Here is a 15,824-nt window from a genome sequence, read left to right on the forward strand (position 1 = left end):
AAGCCTATAAACAGGAGCTAATTCCCTGAGTGCTCTCATGTCTTGAGCCAACATATCTTAGCCCAGGCTGTTGAACTCAGCTTCACCAATACATGAGTACAAAGGGTATTTTTATCTGGATTGTCCCATTATTTCAGCCCTTTTTAATCATGCACATTCTATGGTTTTGTTATATGATACTGTTAGGCTATGTTGTCTAAAGTACATCTCAACTGTATTTCTTCTTTACAGTCATTTCTGTGTAAATCTGAGGTACAAGTTATTTTCATAAACACAAAATACAGTAGTTACTTGTTTCTCTGTATACAGAATACATTAACCCATAAATAATTTTTGTTCCCAATATGAAAATGTTACCTATTTAATTCACATGGGTATTTCAAGGCTGTAATTAAAAGTTTTATAATATTTCTCATTTTTTATAGATCTTTTATATTGCAATTAAATAATGATTTAAAAAAAAAAAATGACTGAAATGCTTCTTTGCTCCATCATCACATACCCAGCATTTAACCAGCATCCAAGACTTCAGCAACTATATTATGCTATCAACAACTATCAGTGACGAGTTTCTCTTGGGCTGATGAGGTGTTAATGAAAATACAACAAAGCATGTATCTTTGCAATATCTTTCTGATCAATGAAATGTAGAAATGGGAGAGTAAATACATTTGCTCACCTCCAAAAAAATGCTCCCGTGGCTGTCTTCTTCAAAAACTAAGAGCTACAGAAAACTACCAAACAAGATGTCAGCAAATGACTCCTGAAAGTCAGACTTCTTGTTTTAAATAAAAGTTCTGTGGAATTGACAGAACAAACAAACAAACAAGGACTCTCGGTGGTACTTACAGACTTTCAAATAGATATTTTTGGGAATTATTTCATAAACCCATTTGATCATTTACATTTTCTGCTCTTGAGTACATCGACCAACGGCAGCATGGGATGCTCCTTTCCCATGAATTTGTGCTGAGGGTCTGATTCTGAGGTTGCTCCGAGCTCCCTATTAATCACAGACTTTGAAACAACACTGTTTTACAGGGCTACGCGTGACTGTCAAAACTGCTCAAGTATTAATGATATGATGTGGCTCCTTGATTCTCTCAGTTTTCCTTTTGTTGTCTCCTGCCTTCTATCTCCAAGATGCTACTGCCTGATGGATACAAGGAACATAAAGAAAGGATAACTTCTTGCCAGGAATGCTAGTCTCTTTATCTTTTGTAGTTTTATTTTTGTACTTTAGAATGAAATATTCCTACTGTGCAGACAGATGTTCTATAATCCTATTTTTATACAGCCCAGAGGAAGCAAATTCCAGGTAAAGTCTCTTCCAAGATGAGCTGAATGATCAGTAAATTCAGACTTTATAATCAGAAAAGAGTTTAAAGCAAAAGTGAAATGTGCTTTTGCTAAAACAAAACTGTTCCATCTAATATCACACATATATAAATACTCTAATATTCCTTTGCTAAAAAATGAAGGCATATGTTTGTTACCACACTGATATGGAAAACAAGTGACATCTGTTAAATGTTCTGCTGCAGTACAAAAAGGCAAAGCATATTAAACCGAAACCTGCATATAGATAGCTTTCTATGTATATAAGCACCACATTAAGAGCAACAGAATTCTACAAAAGGCCAACAAAGAGCAACTCTACTACAAACAGTAGGGCGTTGCTGAACAAAAAAGATTCAGAGTCTTACTCATAGAGCTGGTTTAGTTACCTTATCAACTAACAAAAACTACTTTGAAGTTACACAGCAGAATTCCATTATGATTCAGAGTTGAGTACAGTACCATTGTCCACACACACCGTGTTACAACCAGGCTCCTTTCCCTAGGAGCAAAGTTGTCATCTGCCTGGTGGCAGCACTGCCCAGTACTGTATCTGTACTCAAGATCATTCAACAGCACAACCTGGTGTTAGATGCACTTGAAAAGTCATTTTAGTTGCTAGTCTTGACAGCTGCACATACAAACCACTGCTCTTCAAAATGGTATCAGTAACTAGCAGGAGGCCAGCCACAATGTACACTGCCCTTTCTGATGTCAAAGAAGTGGTCTGACTTTGTAAACAGTTGGTTCCACTATTTACTCTTGAATGATAGGGTTAAATTTCCCACATGGAAAATCAATACAAAGACCCACGAGGTAGAAGTACCACGGCAGTTCGAACGCTAAATAGCTGCTGTCTGGCAGTAGGGTTTCCAATGACTGAAAAGAGATGTGTTTTAGACAGAAATCTTCCTACCACTGTAGAGACTGAAAGGAAAACAAGATATATGTTAAAGAAGAGAGTAAATTATTACATGTTTTTAAAGAAGAAAAATGAATTAACATAATAGAAGTAGGTCAGAAAGATTCAGGCATATTTGAAGATGATGAACCGCACTGGCTGCGTTCAGCTCAAGCTTACACCACCTTCCCTTTTCATCCCTTCCTGAAAGGAAGTGCACATAAAACATCCAAACACTGCCAACAAGAAATCACTCTGTCCCAGTGGGTGGGAAAATCTAGCAGTACACATCTGAATTAGCTGTGGTTCAAGAGGTTTCTGTATTCCAAAAGAATAAGCATCCCTGTTTTGATCTAATACTATTACCTCTTCTGCCTTATTACCTAAGGCCATCCCCAGTATCACTCTTCATCTTCCCCCCTGAATATGTTTTCAAGGATTGTGCAGTAATTAGAATCCATCTTAACTGCTAACTTGCAGTTTTTAACTTCTAGCCCTGCAGGTTTGTTTCCTGAAAACTCACAATCCTGGAGAGAAGCGACTGAAGGAGCACCTCTGCTTTCTTTAAAACAAAAAGAAAATCCTAACCCTGCTGCAAACAGCAAAGCAGAAAATGACTAGCTCTTGTATGCATGAGACAGAAGCCTGAAAATTTCAGATTATAACTTTGAGAGCCTGAACACAAACAGTTCCTATCTGGAGAGAAAAAAATAAACAAACAAAAAAACCCAGGAAATCTGAGGCAATTTGGACAACAACGTATATGCCTTCAAATAGGCAGAACTGCAGAGAAGAAAACTTTTTAACTTCATTCCCTGGAAATAACACAGAGCGCTAACCTACGGTCACGGCTGCATTCACCCACACACTCCACTACTTCTCCCTTCCAAAAATTAAAATGCTGACAACCACAATCACTTCTATGATATTCTCCCTATTATATCCATTTTGTTTATGCCTATAAATTGCCTTTAGCTTTCACCAGATGGCAGAATCTTTCAAATGAAGACTATCTTATGCCTAGACACTGGCACAGCTCTTAGCATATTGTAAGACTCAGACCTGGATGGAGAATGCAGGAGCTGCTGCTATAACTGTCAGCCCTCACGAAAGCATTGGGAGCTGCCATTCTGCTTCTTATTAATTACTCATGATCAGCATTTCTGAGGGGAAAAAATAATCAGTTAACACTCACATCTCAGCTTAAAAAATGAAACATTAATTTCAGATCAAAATAATATGAGATTTACAACATTTAAATATTAATGGGCATTTAATGGCCCTCGGGCCCAAAGAGACACTGAAGATCTCTATAAATATTTTCAGATCGCTTTTAAGCCCACCATATTTATTCTTTGTTTGTTTCCTTATCATTTTCCATCTTCTGGTCATGTTTTATGTATCCTCTCAAGAACTGATGCCATCATGACAGGGAGAATTCTCCTTTTACTTTCCAAATGCTCACTAAGATCCATGATTATTCTAGGAAGCTAAGCCTTAGGGAGAAAAACCCACTGTCATAAGCACTGACCACACCATGGTTCTGAGGTTTAATGCAGTGAAAGCAGTTAAAAATGCTCACCTGGAATACACATATATGCCATTCTGCTTAATTCTTTTGAGCCGTGCCAGCAGAAATTCCATTATAACAGCAAAATTAGCAGACACGTTTATTGAAACTTGATGAAATGAATTAAACAGATGTTACTCATATAAATACTCCATGTCACTGCACCAAACAGCGCAACTTCACTTCTAAGCTGGTTTGATCTTAAACTGCTGCCCCATGTCGTGTCAAACAGCTGGCAGCTCTCATCAGATACAACATTTCAGTGAATCTTTTATTTCACATGCTCCAAATTGCACTTGTCATGTTTTGTAAACAAATCAAACTTTTCCTTATAAAATAAAGATCAGTTGAGCTGCTGCTTGCTCTAGAATAAAGGGATTGCTAATCAAGTACAAGAGCTTGATTTCTCCATTGCACATTGTCAATTTTTCCTCTCAAAATCTTATGGGATACCCACTGTCACTACTCCTGCTGGTGCAAATCACACAGTTCTGTAACATCTTCTTTCTTTTAGCTTAAGGATACAGGAACAATAAAGTGGCATATATAAACAATGTATAAACACATCCAGTATGTGAGAACAAATATGCAAATTGTAATTATTGATTACAATTTCACTGCTGCTTGCATATATGTGTTTACATTTGAGACCTGCTGAAAATCTGCATCATGCTCCTTAGTCACCTTCTAGAGAACCGTTCCATCAAAGATCATCTAAAATACAGCACTCTAAAATAGGTAACCAAGCAACCAAATATGCCCCCATTACAAAAGCTGGGGAACAGACTAAGTCAGGATAACTCATGCAAATACTGTTTTCACAGTAAGACTCAGACAATAAGAAGAAACTCCACACAAGTTCCAGCCTTCCCACTACTGTTAGTGCAATGGATACAGCATGAAACTAAGCACCTGAGTACTTGATATGTAACCGGACTGGTTGCTCAAATGTTCCACTAAAACAGTAAATGAAGTTGAATTTTCATCAAAACAAAATCTGTTCTGAGAAAAGCCAACTTTTAGCCAGTTTTCCCCTCAGCTTGTAGAGAAACAAGAAACCCTGAAGTATGAAATTTGCAGACACCAGAGTGAGAAAAGTCTGTTTTCTTTCCATGTACGCATGAAGCCGTGGTTCATAACAAGGACTTCACAGCTACACAACATACGTCTTGGGTTGTTTAATTTCAGGTGTTCTAGTCTGGTCCCATAGGCTCACCACCTGCTAGCACTCTAGGCATAAAGCCTGTTCCCCGCCTGCATCCTCTAGTTTCACGCAGAAGAGATTCAGTTTACACGTCACAGTTGTTGTCAGTCACCCAATGAAAACACACAGAGAACAACCGGCAGATTCACTTCAAAAGTGCACTTTTGGCACAAACTGCAATGCAAGTGTTGAGGCATCCCGAGATACCTGAACTACTATACCTGTACAGCATCATAACAAAACTTAGGATCAAATCAGTCATCAGAAAAAAAAATGTCAGCATACAGCGAAATACTGCCCTGTAGAGAGTTCATGAGAACAAATATATCTATATTTTAAACTTGTGATTTTTGTATTCTCAAATAGTATTGTGATATCTAGAAATTTCAGTAGTAGGTGTACTTCAAGCCACTGGCTTGTAATCTACATAACAAAAGTCCTTGGATCTCTTTATACAGCCATCCTCACTTACAGCCACGTGAACATTAACCTAAGCTTTAAATATTCATTGATTTCCTTCATTTTCACCATGGCTTGCTTACTTGCAGAAATGGTGTAAATTTTTGTAAGCAAAAAAGCACACAGTTAACTGCTCGCTGGTTAAGGCTCAGGCTGCCTATGATAAACAGTTCACAGATAAAGTCATACTTCTTTAACTGATTAGAATAAAGTATAAAAATAGATATGTCAAGTCGTGCTTTCACTGCATATTTGTCAGCCTCGATTCTAATTTCAATATGACAATTTCACAGAGCTAGATACTGTTCAATGTGGGAAAACGATCACTGACAGATAGAGTGATTTTCCTTTTGTTCCAGGAGAACAAGGGAGGGGAAAAAGAAGATTGCAGTAAATCTTGAAATTGATGGAAATTGCAAGGGAGACTTAATTCTGTATAAATATTAATACTATAAACCTCTAGATTTTGTCCTCTCCTAACATCTAACTTATCAAAAGCTTACTTTTTATCACCTCATGCATATTTGAGGTCATTTCTGTATAAAAGAAGAGAATACGGAACACTAGTTGGCAGGACAAGGTAGATGGGTCCTGTTCATGGGAAAAGCTAAACCTTTGCCATCTTTAATCAGATCCAACTTTGGTTTAATTCCCGCTATTTCTTAGCTTAAATAGGTTTGAAGGGATGTGCAGAATCTCGATGATGAACTCAGAATGAATTCAGAACCTGTTCTCTGAGCATTTTTATTCCAAGGAGATGAACAAGTGGACACGCACATTTTAGGCAGATTAAATGGTTAAATAAACCTACTTGGTTTCTCTTTTCTATACGGATGCTGCCAGCCTTAGAGGTTGGTTCAATGTGGATTTTAAGCCCTTTAGAAAAACTGCACAAGTTGTTCTTTTAAACAGAATGGCAAGCAGCCATTTCTAACTATGACGACTATCTGCCTTTATCTCAGATGACAACCATGTAAGACGTCTTCTGAGTAAGTAACATTAAGTCCAGCTCACACTTAAGCAGGAAATAACATTTCTGGGGTAAACCTTTTCATTTCCTTTTAGTAAAAATTGAGGAAAAAAAAAGATAAAGAGATATCTTTATAAAGTATAATTTTTAACGTGCAAAATATGATGGCACATTAGATATTTTCATTAACAATATCACACAAGTAGAGACAAAATCATATGGCAGAGGCCATAGAATGCTGTGGGTTTTGTTATTTACATATAGCTGGACAAAACCTGTGATTTTCCTCATAAGTGATTTTTCTATTCAGTTAGTTATAAAACTTCTGAAATACCTTAGTCTGTTTAATTCCAAAAGAAGCTCCTGTTGCTAAAATGAGCTCCCATACATAGCTGTATTTCTCAAAAATTCCCTTTTTGTCGTGTTGTTCATATGTCCATTTAGATTCAAGCTTTATCAGCGTTATTTATGATACACACACGTACCTATATCTGTCCAAGACAGAACAAAAAAAGGTGCAAAGAGTTGTTCACATTACATTAAAATCTTAGCCAATGTAAAATAAACGAGCAGTAGAGCAGAACAATATTTTTTCCAAGCTCGATGAACCAAAAGATTGAATATTGGCAAATGCCACGCTGCTTTTCCATCCTGCCGTACAATCTCATTTCCTGCTTCATGCCAGTCACTACGCTGCCACCGCACTGAATGGCACTGGGAGCTCCTGTTAATAAACTCCAAAGTAAATTGTTTGTTTAAAGCAATGCCTATTATGCAATAGATAGCAAAGTTTTACAAAATGTAATTAAAGATAATAACTTTTATTATTTTTTTTTCTTTTTTGAGGTCAGAAGTCACTGAATGTAGGGAGACGAAAGACTTTCCCTGCTGCGTACTCCCAGATTTTCAAAAAGGAATCCCTCAAGAAAACGGAAATAAAAGCTTATTTAAAAATAGGAGCACAAAGAACTGTGGAAGAACTCCAAGAGAGTGAAAACTGTCTTAGAAACTGTAAACAAAGAGCAGTTATCAGTAGGAAATACTTGGAAATCCCATGGAAACAGACCAAATAATATTTTATGAATTGGCTTCTTTAAGCCACATTTTGTAGACTTTCAGATAGAGTTCGGAACACATGTTCTCAAGATCTGTTATGCATAATAGTCAGCTTAACCTTTCTCATTATGCTACTTGCCTCAATTAAGAGAAGTAAATCTGAACGCAATGGTTTAGAGTTGAACTCTCACGGTGCCGCAGCTTTGGCTTCACAGGTCTTACAGTCACCACCCCTGGATCCAACGTGCTTCGCTCAGTTCTCAAACTTCACAGGCGTTTGTAGGAACCAAGCAGACACTTCCTGCCTCACACCCTGAAGACACTGAAAGACTTTTCTTTTTTCCTTTTAAGTAGAAGCACAAAACTGCTTTTCACAGTTACGTTGAAGTACGGAAAATGACTGCGTCAGACCAGCTCCGGGATGAACAGCCCTGGCACGAGCCTGGGAAGTGGTGCTTTGTGCCAAGGTTACAGCCTCTGCCTGGGCAGCAGTGGGTGCATGCTGAGTAGGAAGGCCCCATCACCTGCCCAACCTACCAGGAGCTGCTGCTGGCTGCACTATGAAAAGGAAACAGGTTCAAAGAGCAAAACCCTGTGTTGTTGCTGGACACTGAGCAACAGACACATTGCCCATTTATGTACCTCAGTTTGCTTCTGAGGAACATGGCTTTACCTGCTAACACACTACACCGTGCATGCTAACAGCTGATGGCACACTGCAAACTTCTCACTAAAGTCTTCATTTTAAATCAAAGAACCATCATTTTGGATTCCCGTTAATCATATCCCTCTCAATTATACAAAATACTTGATTATATGATATCATCTGTGAATGCATTAATATGCCATTTATTTTCTTCAAGAAATTAGCAAAGATGCTAAAAACAGAGGTTGGGAAAAAAATCCATAGGTCACTATGGAAAGCGAAGTGGACAAGGTACTTATTTATCTTAATTGAGAAGGCGCTAGCACCCCTAGAATGATACTGTTGCCTGAAGTTCTGACCTGTGTTTAAGGGAAAACAAGAAGACAGTTTCAGATTAAATGACATACGATACAAGCAGATCCATAAAGAAAAGCCTTAAGTCTCTCAATCTCGTTGAATATTTACAGCTTTGATCCTAACATCGTAAAAAAAGCACAACTAGGATAACAGCTTTTCAACACAGGTTTTAGTGTTACATCAGAATATTGTTACTCACCCATGTTTTCTACTATTACACTTCATATTTCTTTCCAGAAATACTGAAAGTAACAAGCCATGCAGCCCAATCTAATAAACACTGAACTGAATGGGATGACATCAGCTGGCTTGCATTTTTTTCTGCTGACTACATCTTTGGTGACAGAACAGTTTCAGCTGCCTTCTTTGAAGAATTAGACTTCTTTTTAAAAAGGTCCTAGACAAGATGGAGGCAAGTTGTAAGAACAGCTCCTGTCCTGGTTGCTTTGGCACTGCAATTTTGCAGAGGATTATGGTCTGAGGGAAATATCTACCATGTTTTTAAATTTACTGCTTTTGCATTGTCTTAATATTAAGCTAGAGATGAAACTTCCCTGTGTAATTTGATTGCAATGTGTATTACATGAACTTGCTCTTTTCAATTGCCATTTTTCACTAAAGGAAAAAATAAAACAGGCTGCTTAAAAGAGCTGTTGCCTATGCTGTGTGCTCAGCTGCAGTGCTATCACAGAAACCTCTTTAGGAAAATCTCTCTCCATCAAACTAAACACAGCAGTCCAAAATAAGGTTTTGAAAAGACCATATTTTGGTTATTTCTGTGAAATGACTTAAAAAAAAAACACACACACAAAAACCACCACCACTAAAACACAAGGGCACAATGCAGTTAGTTTTCAAAAATAACTTCCAGAATACATGAAACATTTGTGAGTTGCTTCCTACTATGCAGCTTCACAGTAAACGCAAGTTTGTTTTGATAACTGGCAACTCCATGCGCTCTTAACTTAAACAATCTCAAGGACTACTGCAGAGACACATTTTACCCAAAGCTCTAGTCCTGATGAAACAGAATCGTATCTACTCTAAAACACACAAGTTTCTTACTGTCACTGACCTAGAATGAATTTAAAGCCTCCTTTGTTTTATCTACTGAAGACGGAGCTTCAATGACTACATTTGTTTGTTAAAAGCACAGCCTATTCCCAGCTCCAAAGAACCTTTTAAAAATAAGTATGCTGTGGGAACTTACCCTCCCAGTAACCCCCCAAAATACTGGAAATGCAAGACCTGGTAAATTCTTCCAGGCAGCAGCCAAAACTGTAGGATGAGAACAAAGACCCTCCTCCCAATCAAATATGGAAGTGGTGTGTATAACTGCTTGTTTGTTTCCCTGAGGGTCCCACCAGCACTGTGAGCTTTCTTTGCAATCGCTGCTGCACTACATTTTCTCTATCTGGTGTTTCACAGAGCAGGTTAGTGCTGCTTCCTCCCTGTCCATAGCCCCATGACAAGGCATGGCTTTCCCTCCTGCACAGCTATGGCTGTCAGCCAGCATTATGAATTTAAGCAGCACTCATGCACAGTGTCACACACTGAATAATATCTATTTTTATGTCTATATATAACACCAATTAAAGTAATAACATGCTACTAGTTAGGTCACCATGACAGCCACAGCAGCATTTGATCATTTTAATACAAATTACATCTTATATAAAATTCTGTGTTCATAAAATCTCTTGTCAGAAACTTGTAATAGAAAATTCTAAGGTTAAGAATCAATTTGTCCATTCTAACATTATTCCTTTTCTTTGACTGGATCAAAGATGGGTTTGGTATCAAGAAAAGGATGCAAGTATTTCTTGATTGAAAATAACAGAACCCTCCAGTTCACAGAATAGAATGGTTTGAGTTGGAAAAGACCTTTAAAGATCATCTCGTCCCAACCTCTTGGTGTAGGCTGAGTGCCCTTCCAGCTCAGCTGCCCAAGGTCCACTCAACCTGGCCTTGAACTCCTCCATGGATGGGGCACCCAAGCTCTGGGCAGCTCAGGTCCAGTAAGTAAATTAAACATTTTCCTAAAATTATTTGCAAATACTTGGTACAGTCATGAGAGTTCACTCAATAACTATGTTAGGTACAAATTCAAGTGTGATAAAATACACAAATGTTGATAGAGAAAATGAAGTCTTTTCACCAGCTAAAAACCTCAGCTGCCAGATCTGATTTTCAAGCAGAACTCCTCAGTTAAAGCTCTTAAAGGAAGTAGTTTTAGAGGAAAACTGCTCTTTCTGTTATTACAAATAACAAAAGATAGGCACAGACTGGAGTGAATTTATATTTGTGTATCACTCTTGGGACTCTGCTTCTGCTCATAAACAACTCAGATACACTCTCATGGTTTCTGCTGTTAGCAGAGCCCCTAGAGGGACTTAAAACTCTGTATTCATGCAGCAACTGTCCATTACACTATATATTTTAGATGATGAAATTATCACCCCGGAGATGCATTCTCAAAACATTACATGGGGTTTTAGTTCTGTGACTCCCCTTGATTTGAATGGGACATGTGGTTAAACTCTTTGCAAACCTTTGAGAATTTAGCTTAAGATGCTTATCTTGGTGGCAATATCACAACTATTAAGCTCTAATGCTCCTCCCTAAAGCATCATTGTTCAGTTATGTGCTTGATTCTACTATCTTAGTTCTCCTGAAGAAAGCTCTTTACCTTCCCATTCATTAAATTATTCAATTAAGTGCAACAGGACTACATGCATAAAACGATGCCATTCAGTGAAAGAATGGTGACAGCTTTAATGAACACATCCATAGAGTCACTAGAATTGTCATCGTAAAGATTATCAGCTTCCGTACTTACACGGTACATGTCAATTCTACAGAAGATATGTTTTGAATTAAATTACACATCTCAGTTTATAGAGGGCTATTGTTTGCCAGCTCATGGAAATTAAAGGATTGAAACTTGTATTCAACCATGGCATGATTGCCCCATTTTTCTGGGAGCAGTCTTATGCCTAGGAAACAATGACTGTAAGGTACTCAGATATCAGGACCAGTTTAAGGGTATAGGTCAACAACAAGGTGATGGACTTCTTTAATCTCATGAATTCATGGTACTAACAGAATCACAAGACAAACATCACAAGAGCAGAAAGAAAGGCATTCCCATTTTAGATAGATACAAAGTCAGTTGCAACTCTACTGTCCCCAATAAAAACAAAACAAAACACAGATCAACAACATTATCAATAAAAGCCCCACCTATCTCTAAAATATGAAGCCATGAAATTCAAGTTACTGACAGAAGTTCTAGAAAGAAAACATTCTTCTTTGGTCAGTGCTTACAGGTAGAAAGGGAACCCTTCTTCCTTACTAGAAATTTGATTATGTGTTTCATTCTCTCTAAATATTTCTTTTCTTAATGAACTGCCATCTTTACTGCTTTCCTAGTTATGAGCAGATTTGCAGCGTAAAGCAATATATGACATCTGTCAATGCCTAGAGCTGCTCTCTGACTTCTGCCTGACAAAAGTCATAGATTCCCTTCTGACTCTGCCTCCAAAATAATTTCAGCATCAATGGAGAACAGAATGTCTTCTCGCCCAAAGAGTGGGTAGGAGACAAGTTAACAAGAGAGACACAGAGAGGTTGTAAGAAAGATTGCCACTGACAGAAATAATGCTGTCTCCAAACAGCATGAACCCCTTTTTTCAGTGATGAAATGCTTTAGGTTTCTTTAGTGAACACCTGGCCCTCTATATATTCTCTCTTGTTCTCGTTTTCTGCCAACTCTTTTCTGACACAATAGCCATGATCTGGATGGTGACGTTAGCCCAAATTCCCTCTGTCACTCTGATCCTTGTAGTCCCAATGATGGGAGAGGCAGAGCTGCGCGTGTAGAAAAAGCAGCACTGGGAAAATCTGCAAAAGCTAGAATAAACTTTAGCAGGAAGCCACATCTCAGTTCAGCATTATGACCACTCCTCTGTTCCTGATAACTTTCTTATCACATCAGATGCTCCTAAACTCCAAAGGAACACTAACTCTACCATAACAGGCCAGTTCCTGTTGGTTTGGAAGGCCACTGCCCATTTTCCCTAACCTTCATGTGACTCATTTAACACACTTGCACTATCCGGCAGACAAGGCTATTGGCCAACCAGACATGCTTCCCTTATTGCCTCCTCCATCACACAGCTATGGTAAGACATGAACTGCAAAGGTGGGGGCAACATGCATGTCCATCCTAACAATAACAACTTCAAAACATACTGAATGCACTTTGGCATACACATTGTGTTCTCTTGAATATAGAAACTAAAACAAAAAAGAATTGACTTAGATATACCTGCACACAGAGGATTCAGTGAATTCTCCAGCAACAAAATTACGTTAATTATTAAGAAACCCAGTCAAACTTCACAATCCTCACAACGTTCACAGTCTCACAGTTTTTGTTTCTAACTAAACAGTGTCATTCCTCTTCAGACAGCAGAATGCACAGTACTTTTTATTAAGCCAAATAAATTTCCTTTGGTCAAAATCAAAATAGCATTTATGATTACATTCTCTGAAGCAATACACTTACAATGTGAAGTCAGAAGCCACTGTGTGATCATACAGAAATTTAGTTCCAGTTATTTTTCTGCCCAGCAGCTTAGAAATTAGTAGCAACTGCATTTGAAAATCCATTCCCTTTAATGTTGTTTTTTTTTTCCCCCACAAAGTAGTGCCTCTCAGATGCAGGACTGCTTATAGAGGTTTTTCATAATGCCAAATGGGCAGCTGCACTTGCCTGGATTCCTAATGTTCAAAGCAATTTAATGCCAAATGCCGTTCCTGAAAGCCTTCAAAACTTCCTACAAATCCAAATTCAATTACACAAGTAGAGTCTAGTCAGTGACTACACAAGTAGCCTCTCAGTATCTGGGATACTGTTTAGAGCCATAGATGCATCACTTTTAAGTATTCTTCTCTATATGGGATGCTAAAACATAGAAGACTTGCAGCAGACAATCTTAGTCCTTGCAGATCTGCCCCTCGTCTACATTTATTTGCCAGCTACAGTGAATAAAATGGAGGCTGAAATGCACATACAAGAACAGAAAAGTCCAAGTAGACCATGGGGATTTCAGGACCCTATAAATGCATGCAAGACCATTTACATTTCAGTAATGGACAGTATAAATATAGGTAATGAAGCCTAGTGATGCATCAGATGAACAATACTAAGGTTACATACATGAAAGGAAAAGGAATGGAAAAAAAGGCTGTCTCCTGTGAAGTAATGGTTTGGGGAAGAACATACACAAAGAGGCCACAAACACACATCTGTTTATATCTTTGGCTGCAGCATTCGCTGCCTCCAGCTACTTGTGTGCCCTTCTCTGGTGGTTCGCAGCTCTCGATGTACTGCTGGATATGCCTATCCATCAAGTGCCTGTACCCCTTTTATGTGAAGGATAATAAACTTATAAGAGTCTAACAAAGAATATTGCATTACCCAAACCAGTAAGGTAACTGGAGGCAGGAGACAAAGAAATCAGCCATCAGACACAACCTGCCATTTGTCATCGTCTACAATCATCAATGACACAGGATTATAGAAGAAAATTACTGGAAGACATTAGGGTTTTACTCAAACATCTGAGAATTATATTAAAGTTGCATTTGTAGCAATACACTTACAGAAAATTAATGTTCTCTCTGTCGCTGGAGGGAAAGCATAGGAGAAGCTTCAGGCACTTCAGACAGAGTCATCTATCACTCAGTATCAGGACCTGGTTTGGAGCCTAGTTCTGGGCTCCCTCTGTTCCCAATAAAAAGCCAGGAAACCTTATCCATTTAAGACAAAGCCTGTCACAAACTTGGCATCAGCTCTTCTTTACCCAAGGGTTGAAAAACGGTTCTGATTTTTTTCCGTGAAAAACAAACACCCATTATTCTTCTCCTCTGAGGAAACAAAAATGATTGAACTACAAGAAGGGTAAGCCTCTCCGTGCAAAGGTACATAATGTAGTCATTACATACAACCTGTTTAAAAATCCTGTTCCCTCTAATAATTTTAGAGGATTTTATTGAATACATTTTTACACTGTGGACTTCTGGCAATTGCAACTTATTTGATATTGCAAATTTAAACCTGGGATAGGCATTAGCTTTCTAAGATGTGCAGAAAGAGAAAATGTGGTTTGCTTATTCAGAAGAAGATGCTCCATGTTTCCTCTGATTTTGTAGACACGCAATACTCCAAATAAGCCTCATTTTGGAGTCTAATAATTTGCTGATTTTCCAAACTCATTAATTAAAACTCGAATGAATATTAGGTGGAGCTGTGGCCTGTAGATTTCCATTGGCTGAAGCCCTGCTATACAATGCTTCACAAATTAGCACTCTAAGATGCTGTGTTTCTCAATACAGCAAGCCTCATCCCTGTTTGATTTCAGGTATGCTGATGTACAGAAGTGGCTCTCCTGACTACCAAAGACTTTACTTGGGGAAGTCTTACCACATCCAAATAAAACCTTCAGAAATCTGGTATTTTCCAAACTCTTCAGATATGGAAAACCCCTCACTCAAATTCACAAGCCCACAAAGAGCCCATTTTTTCTTCTACACTAACAAGTCCTATTTCCATCCTTTTTCCAGCCATCTGATGACCTATCCACTCCACTGAAATGCTGAAGAAAACACAAACTTAGTCAAGACTTAGTCTTAAACTACTTGTACTAAAGAAGGTACAGCCTCACTGCCTGCTGCTTCCTAATTCATAAAATCAAAACTTTATGATCACTGAGAACAGAGAGAGTGGAAGAGATTTTCTCCTGATTGCCACATTCAATGACTTTCACCTGCTACAAATTCTGCTATTCCCATCTATCTCATCTTCCCCATAGAGTTTACCAACCTGAATTTGTCACAGTTAGAGCCCTGCATTTTCTCCTGGCAATCTCCCTCCTGCTCTGGAAATTCTTGGTTTGTGCTCCCTACAAGTGCTTTCTTGATTACAGGCCAGGGCCAACACTCCAAATTGTTCAAGCAGCTATGGCTTGTACCCAAAACATGAGTGATAAACTGCTTTGTGTGGCTGTATGTCTGAGGAGTGTAAACTGGGGGCAACGCAAAAACAAACACGTGGATGTGTTTTTAAAGGCAAGGGGGTGAAGGTACTGGGCACAAAGCAGTAGGCAATTTTACCTGTCTCTTTGAAAGAAGATAAATACAGCTACAGAACTGAATAATTTACATGTAATTTCCTAACAGCTTCACACAGCCATCCTTATTCAATATAGCATTAAGCATAACCTCTATCTTCAGAAATTAAAAAAAACTGCAATTAGA

General features: G+C 38.3%; 1 protein-coding gene across 20 annotated transcripts in view; it reads right to left on the reverse strand.

Annotated features, from left to right (window-relative positions):
* SEMA6D (semaphorin 6D) overlaps positions 1-15,824 on the reverse strand; it is a 589,434-nt gene that overhangs the window by 155,239 nt on the left and 418,371 nt on the right. The window contains exon 1 of one of the 20 annotated variants that reach the window (XM_072345113.1): positions 7,638-7,727. The exons of the other annotated variants lie outside the window; for them this stretch is intronic. The gene's annotated coding sequence lies outside the window, so the exon portion shown is untranslated. Of the gene's footprint in view, positions 1-7,637; positions 7,728-15,824 lie in introns of those variants that run through there. 20 annotated transcript variants of the gene reach the window in all.

This window comes from Excalfactoria chinensis, chromosome 10, assembly GCF_039878825.1.
Source record: "Excalfactoria chinensis isolate bCotChi1 chromosome 10, bCotChi1.hap2, whole genome shotgun sequence".
Lineage (NCBI taxonomy): Eukaryota > Metazoa > Chordata > Aves > Galliformes > Phasianidae > Excalfactoria > Excalfactoria chinensis.